Here is a 12,496-nt window from a genome sequence, read left to right on the forward strand (position 1 = left end):
TCACATACTAGTGCGTTAAATAATAATAAATATTTAGTTATTTATGCTGTAACTAAACACAAATTTTTTTATTAACTATACACTATTGCATTATAAAAAGTTCAATGTAGTTAAGCCCTCTACATAAGGCTCTAGCTTGATAATTAAATAAGCTCCAATTTAGACTTCGACTCATTTAAACTCAACTTAATTATAACTTTTAGCCAATAAAACTTGAATACCTCACGAATCGCTAGACGCATCACACCCGAAATAAAAATTCACATATCAAACTTAATTATTCTTAGGCAACATTAATATTTAGATAACCCAATTTTATTAAACAAATCGGCACGTATAACGTAACAAAATTGACTATAAATAACAGGGCTAAGCCTACAAGATAAACATTCATTCCCCCACTATTGTATGCACACTAATTATCATATAAAATCACACTAGCATTTTCTACTAATTATGGAGCTTAATTTACAAGCATGTTTAACCTACAAATGAAAATAGGATATTCACTTTTACAACAAAAGGATGGATATTTATTTTACAAATCCAAATACATATATTATTATTATTAGTTTTTAACAAAATAACTAAACATACTGAACACTAGTTTCCTCCTCCACTTTCGCTACGCATCGCAACTCACTCGATAAACGACCACACTCCTTTTGGGCCTCTCCTAATTCAAATTTAAGCTGCATCACCTGCACCAAATCCATTATAAAAACCAAGATTAAACACAATATCAAGCCCTCAAATGTATGATAAAATAACTAAATAATATATATTACATTAAATAAATAAAATATAATTACAAAAATTACCTTGAGATGGAGTTGTTCTTCTGCCTTTGCAAATTCTGAGCATCTAAATAAAACAAAAGGGAATCGTTAAACAAAAACAGAGTTTGGTTATCGTGTTGGAATCACGATCACATTCTTGAATGAAGTTCTTTTTATTTTAAATAGCAATGACAAATAGAGAAAATAAAATGTGTGAATATATGTAAAGAATTAGAATACTAACTTTGCTTGAAGCTTTCTGTTCTCTTCAATCGCACTTTCCGCATCACGGGTTTTGTTCAAATCAGTCTACAAAAGAATAATAATATTATTCATGTGACAATTTGGACCGGTTTAATTATAAAAGGGTTGACGTGGGTTATATATGTTCTCTCTAATGGGTCTAGCGGGTTAAAAGATATCAGGTCAAAATTCGTTGAAAATGTTTCAAATGCATAAATTCTCACATTTAACACGTTAATTATTCATAAAATATCAAAAATTCGATAAAAAAAATGATGCGACAGTTTGCCATCTGGACCTGTTACCCAACCCGCCGAATTTTTCATCCCTATAGGTCTGTAAATAAAACGAACAAACACGAACGGGGGATATACGTGTTCGTTCGTTTACTTTAACAGAACAAACTAGCGAACAGGAACAATTAAACGAATGTGAGTTCTTGTCCATGTTCTTTTGCTTGTGGTTGTTTATGTCCGTTCGTTAATAGTATAATGAACGGTTCACGAATGTAAACGAACATAGATGAACGAAGATAAGTGGCTGCACACGAATTAAAAGCGTGAACATCAACTTGCTGGGCTTGAAAAATTAATAAAACTAGACTAAACTGTAATGGACGATATTTAATTTAATTTAATAAAAAAATAGACTATATTGTAATGGACCTAAGAAAGTTTACACATAAACTAAATTAACTGAACAAACTTCAACAAACATAAACTAACGAACATAAATGAATGAGCGAGACATGTGTTCATGTTCGTTCATTTAACTAAATGAACAAAAAGTTCAGTTCATGCCCGTTGTTAATTAAATAAACAAACTTCCGCCGAACGATTCATTAAACGCTCTGTTTGTTTATAAGCCTATTGAAAACAAATAAGATAAAAAGTGCCGAATTACCTGATTAAGTCCATTGACATAATTAGCCTCCATCCGGGCTTCTGATTCAAACGTTACGGGTTCATAACATGATTTCCTCTTCAAGTTTGACCCTTTTTAAATAGAAACAAGGCAAATTAAACAGGGTTAATGAAAAAGAGAGAAGCATTTTTCCAAAAAAAATTGATCACTCTTTTATTATATTAAAAACAACTTACTAGAGTGGACATTATGGTATACCCAAATTACGGTTTGATACTTGCTTTTCAAAAGTTACACCTTTTAGACAAAACATTTTCAAAAAAGTAACATAATTAGTCCCAGCTAAGAATGTTGTTAAAATTTTCTGTTAATTTTTTAAAAAATGACCAAAATACCCTTATACTTTAAATATTAAAAACAAACAACAAATCATTGACCCCATCAGTCTTTTGAAAATGACCAAAATACCCTTACCCTTTAAATATTCAAGATAAAATAATAAATCACTGGCCCCACTTCTCTTTTAGTTCGAATATATGATTTTTATTTTAATTGTGGTGTTTAAAGGGTAAGGGTACTTTACTAATTTGAAAAAAAAAAAACAAAAAGTGTTACTTTTTTAAAATGTCTGGTCTGATGGTGTAATTTTTGAAAAGTATGTACTTATGTATCAAATCCGTAACTAGGGTAAACCACAGGGACCACCATGTAATTCATTCTTAATATTAGTTTTCACATTTCTAACCTAGTTGGAAACCTGGAGGGCAGCTCGGTTGTTGTACCATGTGTGACAACGGTTTTGATTGAAACGATGTTCTGCTGTTTATGGTAGTTATCATTGGCGGTTTTCTAGTTGTGTCACCGTTAGTAAAAAATTTCTTCATGGGAATGGGTTGTTTGGGCCCGTGCTGGTAAATAAAATTAGAGGCACCCATGGCAGTTGACGGTGGCCTCGCTTTTTTATGAATTTGATAACCAACCAGTCCACAATGGTAATCCCTGCAGTAAAAGAACCAAACAGTCAGTGGACAGCTAGTGAACCGTTAGACAGGAAGTTCATTTATTTGATAAACAAATGAACACGAAAACATGTCTCGTTTGTTTATGTTCGTGAACGTTCGTTTATATTAGTTTATGTTCATTCTTTTACTTTCATTGTTTGTTACTTTATGTTTGTTTTAAGTTTGTTTACATTGATTTTCACATTACTTTTTACTAGTTTTAACTCAGTTATGTTTGTTCATTTATGATTAGTTACTTCACGTTCGTTTATATTGTTAACGAACAACATACACAAACACAAACATGCTGTTCGTTTAATTCATGTGCGACCGCTTGTTTGATTAAAGTAAAATGAACAAACAAAAACAAGAAACCCCGTCCGCTGAATTAATCATGTTCGATCGTTCGTTTGGTTAAAGTTAAGCAAACAAACCCGAACATGCTCCATCCGTGCTCAGTTAGTTCGTTTACAAGCCTATTTACACGTGGCAAGATGAACAGGTTGGGTAACAGGTAACAACAGCTTCAGGTTTAAACGGGCCATTTTCAGAATGACTTAAAAGATGCAGAATTGGGATGGGCCAGTTCGCCCCGTTTCCATTATAGCCAAATTTCATTGTTTGGCCTGTAAAATATAAGCAAGTCGAATGGCTTACCAGTACTCTAATGCCATTTCTTTTAACCGATGAACAAGTTTTTGATAAACAGAAGTTTTCTCAAAATCTTGTTTATCATGAGTGGGCTCAATAAAATTTGCTTCAAGAATACCTGTAAAAAATATTTTTATTGTAAGAACCAAACTAGATTTACGTGGGACCTGCAGAATAAATTCTTACCCACTACTCCTCGCCCTCTGTTTGAAGAATAGCTAACCACGGGCCAAAATGGCTGAAAAAATATGCACAATATTCTTACGATTAAAATACAGATTTTAGAATAATAAAAAGGCTATTTAGAATGATTTATGCATTAAACATTATTTGACTTTTAACCCTTTGAACATGTCTGACCATTTGACATGTTTGAGATAAAAGTTAAAAACAACCCAAATCGACCCCTTCATATGTAAGCGAGTTGAAAATGTTAAAATGGTATTGCTCTATGGTTTGAAACGAAATTGAAAAAACCCGAAATCGATCTTAAATCGAATAATCAAATGGAATCCTTATCAAACCCGAATACCAAATTCAGTTTTTGAATAGAATTCGAATAGAAAATTTTCAAACTGACACATGTCGATTATTCGAAACGGTTTCTGACGGGGGTGTGCAAGAAACCGAAAAAAACGAAAACACCAAGGCAAATAACCAAACCGAAATAAAAAACCGATGGTTTGGTTTCATATTTTCACAAAAACCAAACTTTCAGTTCGGTTTTGGTTTTGCATGTAATAAAAACCACACTGAATATACAGACTTTCATTTTGTATTTTGAATAGTTTTTAATAATTCTTGTAAACCAAATATTATAACCAAAATTATAATAATCAATTAATTATTAATTAACAAAAATATTTACATCCAAAGTCATTATTTTGAGACAGTAACTATTTTTGGCTCAATAACTTCAAGCCCAAATGGCAAAACCAAAATCGAATCCAAACCAAAAGCCGAAAAACCGAATATGATAAAACTGAATTTTTTGAATTCAAACGAATTCGATTTCAAAATGTTGGGGTGTGCATGGATCGGTTTTGGGCGCAAATTGAATGATTTCAGTTTCGGTTTTAATTTAAATCTAAATGAAGAAATAGAAAGAAATAATCACCGGTATCAGACGGTTTTTGTGGTAGACATTAAATCCATGAACATTGACAAGGGGTGCCTCCTTAACAAAACCAATCGTTGTAACCACCGAACCCTAAAATGACCAAAATCACCTTCCCATAATTATTATTTTATTAAAAACTAGAAAACAGTTATTAACAAATTCAATTCAACCTCAATAGGTTTATACATGATAAATTCTGTGTACTTCAAGTCAGTAGCAACATTATGATACAACACGACTTTCCCACACAATGCCATTGTAAAAGTTTCGGGTAATTTGAAGTACAAGATTGATAAATATTCCTGGAATTAAATAAAATGTGTTAGAAGAAACTTAGGTGGTAAAATATAAAATTATTATATACATTGAAACTTACGCGGAGAGAATAACGAAGCCGGTTTGCAAGATGTTCGTTTGTGGCTTGACGAAAATTTTTTTTTCCTAAAACCAAATTAATTGCAATTTACATTTTTATATGTTTCTGATAGGTTTATAAAATATTCTCCCAATTTGTAAATGGTTTAAGAGTTCGTCTATTATACTTTCACATCAAACGGAGTATGTTTGTGTTCGTTCGTTTAATGTTAACCGATCAAATGGTTGAACACGAACAATTAAACGAACATTTCTTGCTCGTGTTAGTTTGTTAAGAAAATGAATGTGTTCATGTTCGTTCGTTGATAGTATAAACAAATGGTTCATGAACATAAACGAACTAACTTGAGTAACGAGCATTAATGAACGTAAACCAACAAACATAAACAAGCTTAGATGAATGGACGTAAAGAACGTTCATGAACATGATTAAACAAACAAGACATGTGTTCATGTTCGCTCTTTTAACTCAACGAACATTAACGAAATTTTCTCTAAACAGTTCACTAAACGTTCGGTTCAATTACAAGCCTACTAGTTAGTCAAATGGGTCAAATGAAAAATATAGACTTAAAGAAAAACGTGTCATAATATTCACCTAAAGTGTGTTTTAATGAACAACCCTCATAACTCATAAGTTGTTTAATTCATAAAACTACAATAATATTTTTGGCATACCACCTACTTATAAAACTAATATTGTAGAAAAAATCTTGAAAAAAGCGTTTCTAGGAAATCAAATAAGAATGAGCCGTCAAAACCTCAGTATCTGAGTCAAAATCAAGCTCCATACTCCCGTCTTGATCAAGCCACAGATTGTATATGATGATTTTTGTGCCATGAGAACCAACATTTTCAAACTACAGATCATTAAAACAAAGAAAGAAAATAAACTTGTTATGTAAAGAATTCAAGATATCGAACCAACTAAGACTCAACAAGATGATAATATCCCCTTGGTTAAAAAAAAAGTGATGCTTTACATTGTGAGTTGAGACCTAAATTTTATGAAATATGATATGCTTATTAAATTTTACTTGCATTTCAAGTCGCAAACTAGAAGAACAATTTCGACCAGATTACTATTGAACAGGTTGATTTGTGTTATTTTCAAAATAAGACAGACCTAATTAAAATAGCTGAAAATGGAACAGGTCAAACGGGCTAACAGATCAAATGAGTTGAAAGCCGTCTACCTGTAACGTCAATGCAAGAACCTCCTTGATCAATTTTCTTCAAAGACTCAGATTATTATTGCAATAATATATTTTTCTTAATCACACTTATTCATTAATTAATCATTAGTTCTCAAGGAGTAGGAACAAACTTGTTTAAGTAGTTCCTCTTCTGTTGAAAATGGAGACCATCGCAACAGCATAGACATATTCAAATTACGATTCTCATTATCTTTTGATTGTAGGCAAACAAAAGAGTTTGTAATGATGTTGAATTCATAGTGAACCCGCAGTTTCCAAGAAAACAACTTTAATCATAGATTAGAATGTAATCATGCATGTCTAATAAATAATGAATATGCTAATAATGATTACATTTACAGAAACAATATCACCTATAATAATAATTTAAACATTTAAATAAAAAAAATTTAGAAGATTGTAACTTGTAAGCAATAACAATAGACTTAATGTGACACTTCGACTCATTTGACTCGTTCCTCTCTTAGATACTTTTTTGTAGTTGACCCATTTGAGAAAAGTCAACCCACCATTTATAATCAAAACTACCACGTCATCATAAAAAGAAAATAACAGGAACAGCAACTCTTACCATGGGAACTACTATCCTGTCATAACCCTCTCGAGTCAAAAATGTATATGACAAAGTCCAATGCTCTGAGTCATTTTCCTGCTCATAAGAACAATGATAGAATTAAAAAAGCAGAAATAATAAAGCTAACTGGAGATAAATATCCATGAAATCAAGAAGACGATAAAGGTGTTTGGGGTCCAGAACATATGTGTTTGGAAATGAAACCATTTTAATTCATTGATATTGATGACATGAAAGAGTGAAAAACAGATTAAAAAATTAACCTGTTAGTTGTGTTACGGCAGAAAACTATGACATCAGCTCCAAGCCTCATAGTACTGGTCTTAAAGCCATTTCCATCTGAATATAGTCTATTAATAAAAAAAAGAATATATGTAATTCAAGAAAAGCTATTTATCTAGAACAATGTGTGCATACACTTCCCAATCGCTGATACTGATGATTTATCTGAAAAACCAAAACTCAGACACCGGCGCATAGCTTCCGGATCCATCCCGCTTCCATCATCTATAGTTTGAATTTTAAAAAAATGTCATAAATCATAATTCTAATAACATAACGAAAAAAATGTTTTCTAAAGTAGAAGATATGCTACCTTGAATTAACAAAGCCGGGCTCCCGTTTCTTGGGTTTATGGTTTTATCTATAACTACAAATGTGGCCCCATTTTGTATCTACACAATAATAAGAACCGATATAAAGAAGCATAAATAAAATAGCAACATAACTGTCCAATAAAATGGATAGTATAATTTATTAATGTCCCACTTACAGTTAATTACCTGTATCCTAAAATCTTGCAGGTTTTCCAATTCAATTGGTAACTTAAAAGGGTAAAATTAACATTCTGATTAACGAAACTTGCATTAAGACCCACACCAAGATTACCAGTTGAAAACATGTGAATACAAATTGCAATATAAAGATGTGAAATCAGTAGCAGACTAGCAGGTTTATTACCTCGTCCACTGCATTGTCAATAAGCTCTGCTATGGCTGCAAAAACAAAACAAAAAATAAGTTAAAACACACTTGTATAATAATTGTATTCAACATATGTCAAATTTATATATGCTTATATTGCACTACGATATATATTTATGTGAATCTCAACATACCACCAAAAACCCATTTATGAGAAGTGGCATTAGAGTGAAGAAATCTCGGGTGTATATGCAGATAAGTCGAACCAGCTGCAAAATCATTGTCACAAGATCCATTAGATATGCATATATACATACAATAAAAACATATGTTAAAACATAGGACTGATAATACATTGAGTTGTGGGCTTAGAAGCAAGTTCATTATTGTAGACTCCAGCTTTCCAGAATTGCCTAATAATAGGGGCTTCGCAAACTGGTGACGTGGAACAAAGGTTTGTATAGTCAGCGGTTGACTGTTGAGATATGTTGAATAAGTTTGGTTCTAATTTAACGCCATTAGCATCCATGTTTGCGTGAACATTACCACTAAGTAACTCTTCCATTCACTGCAACAAACATTCGGGACACGGTTAGCATCCTGCAGAAAGAAAAATGTGATTACAAAGAACATAAAAAGACTGATAGAACCAAACCAGATGATTCTTTATAGAAAATAATGAGAATCTGGACAAAATACAAAACCAGCCTGCGGTAGGTTTCCTCCAAATCCCTATTTATAAAACTTTTTTGTTAAAAAAATAATATGAGTTTCTATTTTAGCTAAGGAAATACTATGATTGGTTGTGCAAAATAACATTTTTGCTCCAAACCATAAATAGCAAATGTCTTACAAAACAAACAAACATATCCAGTAAAATCCCACTTCCCACTGAAAAGTTACATGATACTGTTACCTATTCTAGTTGGAAAAAAAACCAGAAATGGCTAATTTGATTATGCAAAACAAAATAATATTTTGCTGAATTTAGTAACTAACCATAAATAGCACAAGCAAAGATAGTAACCAACATAGTCAATAAAACCTCAATGAAAAGTGAAAACTGTTTGAATGCAAAATACATAGATAGATTACTTAGAAGAAGTAAGTATGTGAAATAGTTAGCATATATATCCATAGAAATTGGGGAAAATAAGTTGATTTGCATTCTAAGGAAGCTTAAAATCAACCCATAAGTTATGAAATTGAAGTAAGTCAAAATTGAGGTTTATAATAATAATAATAATAATTAGAGAATGCAGGTGATACCAGCCAGCAGTGTAGTAGTTTGGCATGAAATGAATTTGAAGAATTAGGGTTTATAATAATAATTAGAGATCGACGAAGATGAAAACTGATTGATAGCCGTTGGATTTTGTTTCGTTACAATGTCTCGTCGGCCGGAAAATAAGACGAAGCCGCCGCCTGTCAACCTCTCTCCTCCTTAATTTCACTCATCATTTCTTTCCTTCTTTACCTTACCCCGCTTCTTTCTATCTTTCCATATTTACAAATGATATATATTTTGATTTATTATGGGTAGAAACGTATTTAAAATGTAATGTTTTTATAACATAATATTGTTCTATTTAACTATTTATAAATAAATGATAATTTTACATGAATTATAAGACATCATAGCGTATCTTAATTCAAATACAAAAGCATACAAAGACTAACAGATATAATTGAAAAATTAAAACATTTTATAACTTTTAACATTAGTACAATTAAAAACAAAGAATATTAAATAAATATTAAAAATTAAAGTCTTCGAATATTAAAACATAACAATGAAAACGTATCATTCCTTTATTAGTCAATAATTGGTAATCATAATTTGAATTTGAGGATGAAAATAATTTGAATAAGTCATCGGTTACATCATCTAATGATAAACTGAAGAGGAAACTTGTGGATGTGTTTGACGTTGGCGATGAATCTAGCATGTCAGCAATTAAGTGTAAAACATCAAATATGGAAGAGAAAACCAATGTGTTTAGTGGTGTTGTAAAGATGGAGTTGATGACAAAATGACATAAGATGTTAAACTTGTAACTCATAAGTTGAAGAATGTTTAGTGGTTATGATTACCATTTATTGACTAATAAAGGCAATGATATGTTTTTATTGTTATGTTTTAAGATTTTGAGACTTTTTTTTATTTTTTTATTTGGAGACTAATTTCCTTCGTTTGCTTATTATACTCATGGTATAAGTTATAAAATGTTTTTAACTTTTCATTTATCTTTGTTAGTATTCGTATGCTTTTATATTTGAATTTAAATAAGTTATGATGTCTTTTAATTCATGTAAAATTATTATTTATATATAAATACAACATTTGCATTTTATTAAATTTATATAATGTTGCATTTGTATTACATTTTAAATATGTTCCATCTGTGTGTAGCATGATTACTATCCTAGTTAAGATAATTAACATAAAGCAATAATGGTATATAATTTTATAATAATCCATTAACATAGTTACACTGTTAATTAATTTGAATTACAAATAGAACATTGATTATTGAGAGAGCATAATCGGATCTAGATCTTGTGATTACAACGATGATCTTGTTAAGTATTAATACGATTAGCCTAGGATTACTTTAGTGTGTGTAGTGTGTGTGTTGAGAGGACAAATGGACAGAGTAACGAGAGAGAATCAAGGATAAATCAGAACTGTTATTTTAGATAACTTACAGGGGATATATATAGGAGATGACCTCATTCGTTAAGATAGTCTTAACGAATGAGTCATTTGTTACACTTACTTAACGAATAAACAACCTTATTCGTTAATACTTTAATGATAACGAAAAGCTTACATTCGTTATGTTCCATTCGTTAATCTTGGTTAACGAATGGGACTTACATTAGGACGAATGTGACAAATTTGTTATGGAGTAACGAATGTGCCTTACATTTAGGCAAATTTACATTAATAACCCCTATACAATTAAACTATTACATTATCAACACCAATAAACACCGAGATAGACAAAACATGTATCAACAAACTCCCTCTCGTCTCGAGCTCTTTATCTTTTATCTCTGGAACACCTTGGTCTTCCAGTCAACACAACTATGAATCTTGTATGCGTAACAGACTCTAACAACCTTCTGAAACTGCATAGCAAGCTCGTAATCACATACATTAGCAAACCTGATCTGACTTGTAAACAAAGCATCGTTGTCAGACTTAGATAAGTTAACCAACCACATTGGATCAATTACACGTATAGTCTTCTTATTTGACCCAGATCCATAAACAGTAACCGCTTCACCTGTATGATTGTCGTAGTACCAATAATTAAACGAGGTGAACAGACTCTGAGGAAATGTCTTCATTGGAGCCCTCTTCATTGTCTTTGGCGGTTTCACTTGCAATATCATCTTTCTCCAACCTGTGCGTGTATCAATCTCATCAATGTACTTATGAGTAGGCACCTGTGGCTTGAAAAACTTGAAACCGAAACGGGTTTCATGCAATAACTGCTTATAGAACCATCTAGCCCACTGATCATCACCTTGATTCACGAACGGTCTGTTGGCTAGTGTTCTCACATCCCATATAGGCATAGATAAGATATCGTGTGGTCGCTTGAAGTAATAAATACCGTGTTCCCATTTCACGATGTATACTTTAAGTTCATAATCAAACTGCCATGACACCAAATCACCTTTTACATCTTTTGCAGGCTTGCACTTCTTCATTTGGTATGCTGATGCTCGAGCCTTTGCTAATTTGACTTCCTCCCGTTCATGATAACGAAAGGTCTCGATCGTCTTGTTCATCTTCTTCACATTATGCTCGAACATACCATCCAAAGCACGTTTGCGCTTTTTCTCTGTCGCTGATAAATGACTGGTCTCTACAGCTTTATTCCACTTCTCTATCTCTTCCTGTAAACGACGTTCTGCCGCATCAAAATGTTCTGTAGTAAAGAACAGAATACCTGAGTCGTTGTTGTTGTCGGAGTAGAACTCAGGGTACTCCTCAGTAGTAACGTCTTCAACCTCTACCTCATCAAAATCAGGCACATTCCCGTGTGGAATGCCTGTGTTAGTACTTTCTTCGATTTCAACATCAACGTCCACACTCTTTCCCAACACATCTACCTCTTCTTCATTTAGATCCAGAAGCAAGGCAATTTGTTCTTTTGTTAATGAATGATCAACAAATTCACCTTCTTCGATCTCGTCCGCATTCACCATACTATACACTATTCTGTTCATTCCCACAAATAAAATCATGTTTGCTGGAATGACATCAATCGGTTTAGCTCTCGTGTAATCCTTGTATGGCACAATCTGTAACTGACTATCTCCAGATTCACCACCAGCACTCGCATCAGTCTTATTACCTGCCGACGTGTAACACCCCGGCTAAAGCGGAAACGCCTGAGTGTGACGTACAGATTGCTCAAACACATGTGACACTATTAGGTGACCATAATAACATTATTTCATTTAAATCTTCATGTAACACAAGTTTATCAAATAATACAAGTTGTAACAAATAAATAAACAAAATGATAAGTTTTATTTGAATATCCTATAAGCATGCTAAGTGTCTTCTAACTTTCATCCCCGTATCTCTATACCTGTAACATATGTATAAAATACGGTCAGCTATAAATAGCCGATGAGTTTCCACATTTTTAAATACATACATAAAAACCATACAACTCATGGACAAGTGATAAACGAGCAAGTAAGTCCTTTCCAGTTGGTAACAAC

The 12,496-nt window shown here is 32.2% G+C and overlaps 1 pseudogene across 1 annotated transcript; it reads right to left on the minus strand.

Moving 5' to 3' along the window:
* Window positions 1–578: 578 nt before the first annotated feature.
* LOC143535466 (protein MICRORCHIDIA 6-like) lies at window positions 579–8,312 on the minus strand (annotated as a pseudogene). The gene is made up of 18 exons (XR_013135719.1): window positions 8,102–8,312; window positions 7,942–8,016; window positions 7,785–7,819; window positions 7,420–7,498; window positions 7,242–7,331; window positions 7,088–7,163; window positions 6,822–6,899; window positions 6,361–6,516; window positions 5,795–5,893; window positions 5,035–5,139; window positions 4,829–4,960; window positions 4,656–4,748; window positions 3,725–3,776; window positions 3,545–3,656; window positions 2,632–2,885; window positions 1,926–2,017; window positions 1,024–1,088; window positions 579–864 (listed from the first exon to the last, which is right to left on the minus strand). The product of XR_013135719.1 is annotated as a protein MICRORCHIDIA 6-like (transcript).
* Window positions 8,313–12,496: the final 4,184 nt, after the last annotated feature.

Source organism: Bidens hawaiensis, unplaced genomic scaffold (assembly GCF_021521415.1).
Source record: "Bidens hawaiensis isolate Kalapana, Puna unplaced genomic scaffold, B.hawaiensis_p1.1 tig00010474_1, whole genome shotgun sequence".
NCBI lineage: Eukaryota > Viridiplantae > Streptophyta > Magnoliopsida > Asterales > Asteraceae > Bidens > Bidens hawaiensis.